The following is a 10,440-nucleotide window of genomic DNA, read 5'->3' as shown; positions in this document are numbered from 1 at the left end:
GCCCTGAATTGATCCGCAGTACAACAGATACCAAACCAAACCAAACTAAACCACCCCCGCACATTTTCCAATTTATTTTATACTACTGAAATGTTGGGAACAGGTATTCTTTTTTACAAAAGTTGAATCTTTGTGGATGTGTGATTTTCTTCTCCTTGCTAATTATTCATCCTAAATACTTCTCTATACATCTGTTATGGATTGAAGAGCTCATTCCTGTTTATCTCTAAAGATGTTAATGTGGACATATTATATTTTATGCAGTTAAATATTGACAGGTAGGTCATTCTAGGACTGTCTTATTTGAATGAAAATGGAACATTCATGCACATGACTGCAAAAAACTGCATTGTTATATGCCTTGAGAAGTAGTTATTTCTTATTCCTAGCTTCCAACGTTCTTCCAAGTGTCATTATAAAAGAATCCACTTTCTAGATGATAAGGAATATGCTTTGTGAGGGGAGGACAGTATTCATTAGTTCTTATGGAGAACAGTCTTCTGCCCTAGTCCTAATGTGTTCCTACCTGGTCTCAGATTTGCCAATCTGTGGGTAGATTAGATGGGGTGTTCAGAAAGATTTGAAGATGGCCCTGGGCCAGGATGTGTCTCAGTGAGGCATCTGAGCAGGCTGTTGCATGGGGTTGGGACTGTGTTGCTGAGGATGGTCATTCACCTTCCTCATCCTTTGGACACAAGGGAATGGCCAATGGGAGCAGGAATGGTTGCTCTTCCTAGGAAGGTTGCCCATGTCAGAGCTTCTGGTGCATTCTCCTTGTCCTTTAACCCCCAATATTCTTTTTCTGGTTTTGTGGCATTTTATCATAGAAGGGTATCTGGGATAAAAGGGGTCTTAGGCCTTTGGCTAGGTTGTGATCTTCCTTGTCTAAACCACGTGTACTGAAAATAGAAGAGAGCTGGTTCTGCCAAAGACATTCTCTTTAATGAATTAGTGATACTATGTGAAGTGGGAGCAAATACCAGAGAGCCAAAGCAGTAATCTCAGAGCACTGCCCATGAACTGTATGACAATACTTCTGCTATCCCTGAACTATTTGCTAAACCAATTATCCTGATGACCCGTCCATTGGAAGAAAAAAATCATGGGCTTGAGAATATTGTTTTTGAACATCTTGACAGAGTTCTCTTAAAATCAACCAAATCTTAGTTAAAGAAACACAGCATGCTGTCAACAGTGACCCTGGTAGCGTGGAGAGCCACAGCAATTAAGAATGGTGTGTCCATGCCTGTGTGGGTTGATGAAGGCACCCACACCAGGCCTCCTCCTAGGGTGGATACTCTCCTCCCCACACATGGGCTCAGACATCACGTGCTGGGCAGCCCCACTTGGGAATCAGAACTCATGTGAGGTGAGGAGAGTGTCCTTGCAGAAGGGCAGCCCAGAAAGAAAGTGGAAGCTCAATCATGATGAAGAAGATGTTCATGCAAGAGGCTGGTCTGTAAGTGGAAACAGAGCTCTAGTAGTGTGACAGGAGCCTCTATGGAGTGGACACTTTGTTGTAACTTGTCAGGCAGTGTGGATAAGGCGAGGCAGGTTTGGGCATGAATTTGGTGCCTGCTATGGAGGGTCAGGATAGGAAACCAGGGCTGGTAGTGATGAAAGACTTACTATATGAACCTCTGTTGCAATGAATAAATCAATTAAATATTAAGGGTAATTAACCAGGTTTCTCACTGTCTGAGGATTAAAGCGTAGTGACAGTAGTGATATTAATTTCCTGAGTTTGATGGGAGATACTGTGCTTATGTATGAGTATCCTTGTTTGTTAGAATTAAACACTGAATTATTTGGCAAAACATGGAACAGTTTTTTTATTTTTGTAATTTTTATCTTTTATTATTGTTTTACTGAGGATACATTGTGACATTTACAAAAGTTCTTACAATATATCATAGCTGAATTCACCTTCTCCATCATTCTTGCTTATCTCTCCTCCCCCAGTTCCTGGCATAGTTTCAACATGTCTCATTTTTCCATTTTCATACATGAGTACGTAATGTTTCTACCATCTTCACCTTCCTAAACCCTCTCGTTATGCCCTCCTCCCTCCCACTGGAGCCAACCCCCGAGACAGGAACTGTTTTTACCTTCCTGCTCTTGGTTTTTGAAAATAAAAGGTTTTTTTGTTCGTTTATTTTTTTAAAAGGAACTTTATTTTATTATTTTTGTTATTGTTATACTGTGGGTACATTGTGACATTTCCAAAAGTGCTTATATATATCATAGCTGAATTCACACCCTTCATCATTATCCTTTATCCCTCCTTCCACCATTCCTGAAAGAGTTTCAGTAGGTCTCATTTTTTCATTTTCATACATGAGTACATAATATTTCCACAATATTCACCCCGTAAATGTTTTCCTTATATTTCCCCCTTACTGCTACCAACCATAGACAGGACCTGTTTTACCTTCCTGTTCTCCGCTTTTGAAAAAGACATTTTTGTTTGTTGAAGATAGCTATACAGTGAGTTTTCATAATGACAGTTCCATATATATGCATTATAACTTGAATTGGTTCATCCTTTCTATTTTCTCCCTTCCATCTTAATACTCTTGTGGTGATTTCAGTAAGTTTAAAAATTCTGTTTATTCTTATGTCACCTGCAGCTTGCCTGTAAGATTGAGAATATTTCAAAATTAAAAGAAATTCCATACTCATCACATATACAAAAACCAAACTAGTTTGAAGATATATTCAAAACGAACATCTGTTACAACAGCTAAAAAAGATAAGATGCTTAGCAAAAGCTCATCTAGAATTGTGAAAAACCTATTAAGAAAAACTTTACAATACTTCTCAAAACAAATAAGTAGACTTGATAAATAGAAAGAAATTAAGAATTATTGGATAGGATGGATCAATACCATTAAGGTACAATCTAATATACAAACATAATGTAATTTCAATAAAAAGACCAGCAAGTTTTCCACCTCGTGTTACACAAGTTTTAGACAATTTCTAAGATTCATGTTGAAAACAGGCATGCAAGAATAGTAGGAAAATAATTATATACATACAGGAGGAGAAAAAAGGGAGAGGATTAGCACTGTCAGATATTAAACATATCCTACAAAACTTCTTTCCTGAAAACAAGGTGGTGCAACATATCTGTCTTCAAATAAAGTTACTAAATGACCAGAAAAAAATACCAAATGGCAGTCATAAGTCCTTTCCTATCAACATTTGCTTTAAATGGATGAAACTCTTCAGTTAAAAAGATGAAGGATGAATGAATGGATGAATAATAAAACAGATTGAACTGTATGCTATCTGTAAGAGACTAACTTTACATTTTTTTGGCAATACTGGGATTTGAACACAGGTTCTACACCTTGAGCCACTCCACCAGCCCTATTTTTGTGTTGGGTTTTTTTGAGAGAGGGTCTCACAAAACTATTTCCCTGGGCTGGCTTCAAACTGAGATCCTCCTGATCTCTACCTCCTGAGTAGCTAGGAATTTAGGTGTGCGCCACTGACAACTGCCCAAATATTACTTTTAAGAACACTCAGACTGAAAGTGAAGGAAGGTGAAAAGATATCCCATGCAAATGGGAACCAAAAGAAAATGGTGGATCTATGTTTTATCAGACAAAATAGTCTTTTAGTAAAGATCTGTACACAGACAAAGAGTGTATATATACACAAAATACTATTACAGGAAACTAGGAGAGGAGGAAAAGAAGAATCTAAAATTGTATAATGGGTAGAAAAAACCTAGGGGGAAGCTATATGACATTGGTCTTAGCCATGAGTGTTTGGATTTTATCCCAAAAGCTCAGATATAAAAAGTAAAAATAGATAAACAGGATCTTATCAAGTTAAAGAACTTTTACACAGAAAAGGAAACAACGAAGTGAAGAAACAGTGTATGAATTGGGACAAAATGTTTGAAAGCTACATTTGATAAGGATAATATGCACAATCTCTTGAACTTAAACAATCTAGTAATAAGAATATGAACAACCCTTTTAAAAATGAGCCAAGGGTTTTCTTAAAAGAAGACACAGCAGGGCACTGTGGCTCATATCTGCTACTTGAGATGCAAAGATAGAAAGGATCATGGTTTGAGGCCAGCTAGGGCAAAATAATGAGGCTCCAACTCAACCAATAAGCCTGGCATGGGGGCATGTGCCTGTGGTCTTGGCTAGAAGGAGACTCATAGTCTGATCCAGCCCCAGGGCAAAAATGCAAAACCTCATCTGAAAAATAACTAAATCCAAAAGTGCTGGGGGTGTGGCTCAAGGGACAGAGATCCTGCCTAGCAAATATGAGGCTCTGAGTTCAAACAGCTGTACCACAAGAAAGAAGAGACAACCATGTCACTAATCATCAGAAATATGTGAACTACAACCACAGAGATATCACTTTCCACCAGCTGAATGCTTGTTGTCAAATGATGAAAGATAGCAACTGTTGGTTGCAATGTAGGGAAGTAGGAACCCGTGTACACTGTTGGTGGGAATTGAAGTTGGTATACTCATGGAAAACTGAATGAAGGTTCTTTGCAAAACTAAAAACAGGTCTAATATATAGTCCAGTAACCCCACCTCTGGGTAAATACTCAAAGTATTTGATATCAGAATGATGAATATGTAACTAGACTCCCATGTTCCTTCTAGCACTATTCATCATAGCCAGGTAACAGCCTGTGTCTGTCAATGAATGGTGGATAAAGAAAATGTGGCATGTTGTCACGTTATAATACAATCACCTGTAAAAAATGAATTTCTGTCACTGGGAACAACATGGATCAACCTGGAGTATACTATGCTAAGCAGAACCAGCCTCGCACAGATGGACACTACTGCACGATTTCTCATACAATCTAAACTATTGAAATGTAGACGCAGAGAGTAGAATAATGGTTTCCAAGACTGGAGAGTTAGGGAGAATTGGCAAATGTTGATCAAAGTGTACAAAATTTCAGTTATACAGGAGGAGTAAGTTTTCTGAGATCGAATGCATCATAGCATGCTGATTATAATTTATAATACATTGTCTATTTGAAATTGCTAAGAGAATAAATTTCAAATGTTCTTACTACAAAAATGAGGTGATTAATTAGCTTAATCATTCCACATTGCAAGCATACATTAGATTATCATTTTGTACACCATAAATACATGCAATTAAAGAACATTCAATTAATTTAAAGCTGTCTTTTGATAGGGGAATTCAACTCCCTGTATAGCTATCCATATCTCTACTAGCAAAAACCCTTGTTCCTTCCTATTATTGCTTATACTCTCTCATCAACAAAATTAGAGATAAGGGCAAAATAGTTTCGGCTGGGTATTGAGGGGGTTGGGGGGAGAGAGAGGGGGTGGACTGGGTGGTGCGGGAGGGGGTGGGGGCAGCGGGGAGAAATGACTCAAGCCTTGTATGCACATTATGAATAATAAAACAATAAAAAAAATAAGAAAAAAAACTATATTGAAAGAAAACAGATCAGTGTTTTCTTGGGCTTAGGTAGGATAGGGTTTTGCGTACTGATCATACAAGGAGATTTTGGACTGAAGGAACCATTGCCTAAAGTTAACCTGACTGTAGCTGTAAGACTGTATGCATTTGTCAAAACTCAGTAAATATTATACTTAAATTTGGTGAACTTTATTGTATTGAATAATACCTCAATAAAAATGAAAATCAGGAAAAAAATAAAAAACATAAAATGTTCATAACACTCAGTAACTGCTCAATGAGTATGTATTTCCTCAGTGATGAAAAAGTTGTGCTTTCTGCTCTTTTGAACTTGAAAGATTGATATCACCTTTGTGAGCAGCAGGGAGTCTTATCCTAGAGTCCAAGAGTGGCTAGGAGAGACAGGCTGAAGGGGATCAGGCTCTGAGGGACCAGGTGGTCATGGACCCTGAGTGTATTGGAGGGCACTGAGCTCAATGTGGGGAGTAGTCCTGTCCTGACAAGTGAAAGATGGGGTCCAGTGTGCTGGAGAGAAATCCTGCCAGCATCATCCTCCATGGGTCCTGCATGGTGGCAGCACTGGCCTGGTCCTCAGAGGTCATTCTCTCCCAGAGCTTGAGCAGGGCAGGCACTCTACTGGTGGGACCCTGAAGGAACCACACAGAGCTGTGTGTGGCATAGGTTGGGGGATAAAAGAAAGGGACCTGCTCAGATCAGCATGGTCTAGAGAAGACAGGGGTTGGCAGATTTTGAGAACTCTGAACAGGGATGGAGCAGGAGGGGCACTGGGGAAGCTGGAGGCCAAGCTTGACCCTGATTTCAGAGGAGGATGGGAAAGAGAACTAATTCCCAATGAGAATGAGGAGCTATTCAAGGAATCTCCATCCCACTCTTCTCTTTACTACAAGGAAATGTCCCACTTAGGAAGGCCCTTCCCCTGCCCAGTGTGGTGGGGCTATGTCCCCAAGCAGTGACCTCAGCTATGTTGCTTGGTCACTATGACCAATGGTGTTATTCCCTCCCTCTGCTTCATTACACAGAGGAGGTAAGAAATCCACCCTGAGCACCAGGACAAGAGCCGCCAAAGTTTCTCTTGATGGTACTCAGCTTCAGTCCTGTCAGAAGGGCAGGCCCTGGAGAGAACAGAACATATAAGGAGGAGCTGGGTAATAGCTTTGAATTGGGCTTTGAGGAGGTGGGGAGGGGAGAAGGAAATGGGCAACACAGAAAACAGCAGAATTGTATCATTGGTCTGCCTAGCACAGAGTTGGTCCCCATGAATAAAATCAAGAAATAAACAATAATCAAGAAGCCGGTGTTTCAGAAGCTAATGGATCTTTATTCAGTTTTTGGCACCTCCCATCTTCCCTGGACCTAGTTCCAGGGAAGGTAGTCTAAGAGGGTGTTAAGTCTGTCTCCTGTAGTTAGCGTTGTTCATGGTGTTCTTTATCCATTTTAGGAAATGTGAGACCTTGGTGAAGACTCATGGAGCTCTCCCATCATTGCGTCCATAGGAGACAATGCCCTGTGCTACCTTGTTGCACACCAGGGGGCCTCCAGAATCCCCCTGTGAATAGAGAGAGAGAGGAGGAATGAGTCATTGTTCCACCTGGCCCTGTCCTCCATGCTATCTTTTTCCCTCTCTAAGAGTAGGATGACTTGAACAACTTTCTTGGAGGAGAGCAGAAGGCAGAGCACCCTGGGGACCCGCAGCTGCCTAATCTGTCTACTGTGTACATTGTTACTGATCCATCTCACCCATGAGACCAGCCTCTGTCTTCTCCACCAGGTTCTGGGATTCTCTTCCCTATAAAGGTGTGGGCACAATTTCTTCCAGAATATGGATACAGGTTAGTGGGGCTGATATCGAACATGAAGAATAAATCCAGTGATGTGTAGATACTATGTCTGAAGAGCCACCTGGCTACAATTTCTACAACTAAAGAAGCATCTGAGGTCATTTAGCATGTTGCAGACTCATGGTTCTATGGGATGGTAGTCAACAGAGACCCTTTGGTAAGGGGCAGGGGTCCTAGTTTTTTCCACTCCAGCTAGTCAGAGAGAGAATCACAGCTTTGTGGGGAAAAGAGTGCTCTGATGCTTGGGTCTCCAGGTTCTTTATTTTCACAAAACCCTTTCCCCAGAGCCAAGAGCGGCTGATGCTCAGTCTCACTGAAAGGAAGCACGTCTTATCTTTGGGTCTCCCGTGCACATAGCATAAGCACTGTTGTAATTAGGAAAGTGGGTCTTGCACATCTGGTCCTCCATCACTTTCTGCTGCACCTCCTGTAGTTTTCTGAAGGTTTGCCTGTTGGGGTCATCGACCCCAAGCTGGCCACACTGCACACTGTCCCTGGCTTCACCTGGGAAGTGACTCTGGGCAGGCTGAGGAGCTGCACAGCTGGAGTCAGCTTGACCTTTCTCTCCAGCTGACAGGAAAAGATTGAGAGAGTTGAGTTCAGCCAATGGCCTCTGAGCCTGGACATCTGTGTTAGTCAGGATGGAAAAGAGGGAAGAGCAGGGTCCCAGAGAGAGGGGCAGACCCTGACTAAGGACAGCAAGGGCAGCAGGAAGGAGTGCTTTACCTGCAATAACATGATGTCCTTTGTGAGGCGCTGAAGATTAAAGTCTGGGTGGGGGATGGCTCTTTTCACAGGGATGACCTCCTGAGTCTTCTCCTGTTCTTTGATTAGTGGGCACCCAGGGTGACATTTATTGAGCTGCACAGAGAGCAGAGTGTGTTTGGGGAGGGAAGTGGGGAGTTACAGGGGACACAGCTCAGGAGGTGTGAAGAGCAGGATACAGCCTGGTGAGGTTGGGCTACAAGTGAAGGAAAATTGAGGGGACAGGAGTTGACTGTACCCTCTACTTCTTAGCTATTGAGGTAAAATTCTGGAGCCATCAGGGACTGTGTCAGAGGTTCTCTAGGGTCAGTTAGTCCCAGGGAAACATATGAAATTGCTTAGTTTTAATTGCAATGCCAACCTAATCTAAATAAAATTACAACCTCCTTAACCACTCAGCAATGCCTCTGGGACCAATGTGCCTATCTTCCCAACGAGGCTTGGCTCTCTTATCCTGCACATATGTTCCTAGAAGCCCAGGTTGCTCCTTGGGAAGAAACTGGTATCTCTTTGAAGTGTTTCCAAGAAGTTGTGGGGTGTTTCCAGGAGGTTGTGGGCTATCTCCTGTTCCTTACCTCCATAAACAGTGAGCAGCTGTCATCACAAAGTCCTCTTTGTCAGGAAGCCACCACACATCCTCAAAGAACCATTATCCAAGGTTTGAAGATAGGCCATGTAGGGTCGGGAGCGGGGCTTGGCCTTATGTCCCCCGATGATCTCCCCTGAAAGAAAAGTGTGATGGCTTGTGTGCACCCATGGGGTTTGCCAGTTAGGTTCTGCTTGGTGGCACAGACCTACTGGGAATCTGGGACATTGAATGGCCTGGAATTGGGAGAGGGTTAGGGAAGAGGACTCAATTTCCCCCTCTGGAAAATGAGAGAAAAGAGGGTCTTGGTTTATAAATATTTCTTCCATGCATAGTTGGAGGTGAGCATAGCTCTCTGTGGACAATGAATTCCCCAAGACTCCTCATAATTCCTCTGCTGACTTTTGTGTTTCTAGTAAGTTTCTAAGACCCTCCTGAGTTCTAGAATGGTGCTGCTTTCTAGCTACCAGGACTTCAATTTAAATACAGATTTTGTTACATTCTGTTTCCTGAGGCCTGACATGTAGTAGGTTACCCAGTCAATGTTCAGTGGCTTCATGGTGAATGACTTCAGTTAGACTCTCTTTGAGGGTTGATAGGACTGTGTTAGTGGGATTCTGGAAAACAAGACATTAGGGGCTGCCACAATGGCTTCTACTTGAAAACATGTGATCTCCCAAATGCCTGGGAAGAATAAGGTTGGAGAAAGGACCCAAGTGGGTTGGGACTAGGCAGAGGCAAAAACAGTGTCCTGAGCACACTGGTGATCCACCAATTCTGGGGTTGCTGAGCTATGGAGTTGACTGCTAAGCAGTATAGGTGAGGGGAACACGTGTCTCATCCCAGACTCAGAGTCAGATGCATTTTGCCCTCTCCAGTAATTCAGTATTTTCTCTCTTCCAGTTCCCACCACCTACTGTGTCCTTCAGGGAAAGCCCAGTTTTGAGATGAGAAGGGTGAGGGTTGGAGGGGGTTATCCACTGTCTCTTCTAGAGTCTCTGCCCTCCTATTCCTGCTGACAACATATCCAGTATCACATTTGGATAGATGATTAGGGGTGTACAGCAGGGACAGGAGATCTGCGCTGGCTGAGGGACGGGATTGGGCCTCTGAGGGTGGGGTGCTCACTCACCTGCCTTTGCCATGGGTGGCAGAAAGAAGGCCAACAGGAGCAGAAGCAGCTGCATCTTCCCAGGAAGGCTGCTTAGGTCTTCTGGAGCCTTGTTCTTGCTTTCTTTTAGCACCCACCGGAGGAAGAAGGGGGAGTGGGCTCAGTGACCACAGTTTTCCTTTGGTTTTATGGTGAGTCATCATAGAAGGCTTTCTATGAAATCTACCCACACGCACTGCCTTTGACGAATGACGTCTTCTGTGTAGTTGTGTGAGACTCATGCAGTGACCACCTCAGTACCCACAGCTGATGACTCAGTGAGAACCACATGTCTCAGCTCTGACAGGAACACAAGGGTACAAGGTGTGCTCTGTGGGACATGGTATTGACCAGTACAGGTCCTGGATCTCCAGAAACTTGAGTTCTCAGTGATAGATATCAGAGTCTTCCATGCCATGCTGCTAAGTCCATCAAGACAGTTTCTGTAACAGAAGTAGAAATGCCATCTCTTGTGCCAGGACCAAGCACGTTGGAGATGTGTCTCCTTCTCTAAGAGAGCTGACCATTAGGTGTGGGAGAAAGAAAAACCAGTTACCAGAGTTCAGGTTGGGGAGAGTCATGGTGCAGAGATGTGCAAAGCAGTAACAAAGCATGATCTTCATCTACTAAACCTG

The 10,440-nt window shown here is 42.7% G+C and overlaps 1 pseudogene; it reads right to left on the bottom strand.

The window, feature by feature from the left end:
* Nucleotides 1–6,763: 6,763 nt before the first annotated feature.
* Nucleotides 6,764–9,890, bottom strand: LOC109680636 (granzyme B-like; annotated as a pseudogene).
* Nucleotides 9,891–10,440: the final 550 nt, after the last annotated feature.

Source organism: Castor canadensis, chromosome 3, assembly GCF_047511655.1.
Source record: "Castor canadensis chromosome 3, mCasCan1.hap1v2, whole genome shotgun sequence".
Taxonomy (NCBI): Eukaryota; Metazoa; Chordata; class Mammalia; order Rodentia; family Castoridae; genus Castor; species Castor canadensis.
This window is presented reverse-complemented; position numbering and strand designations above follow the sequence as displayed.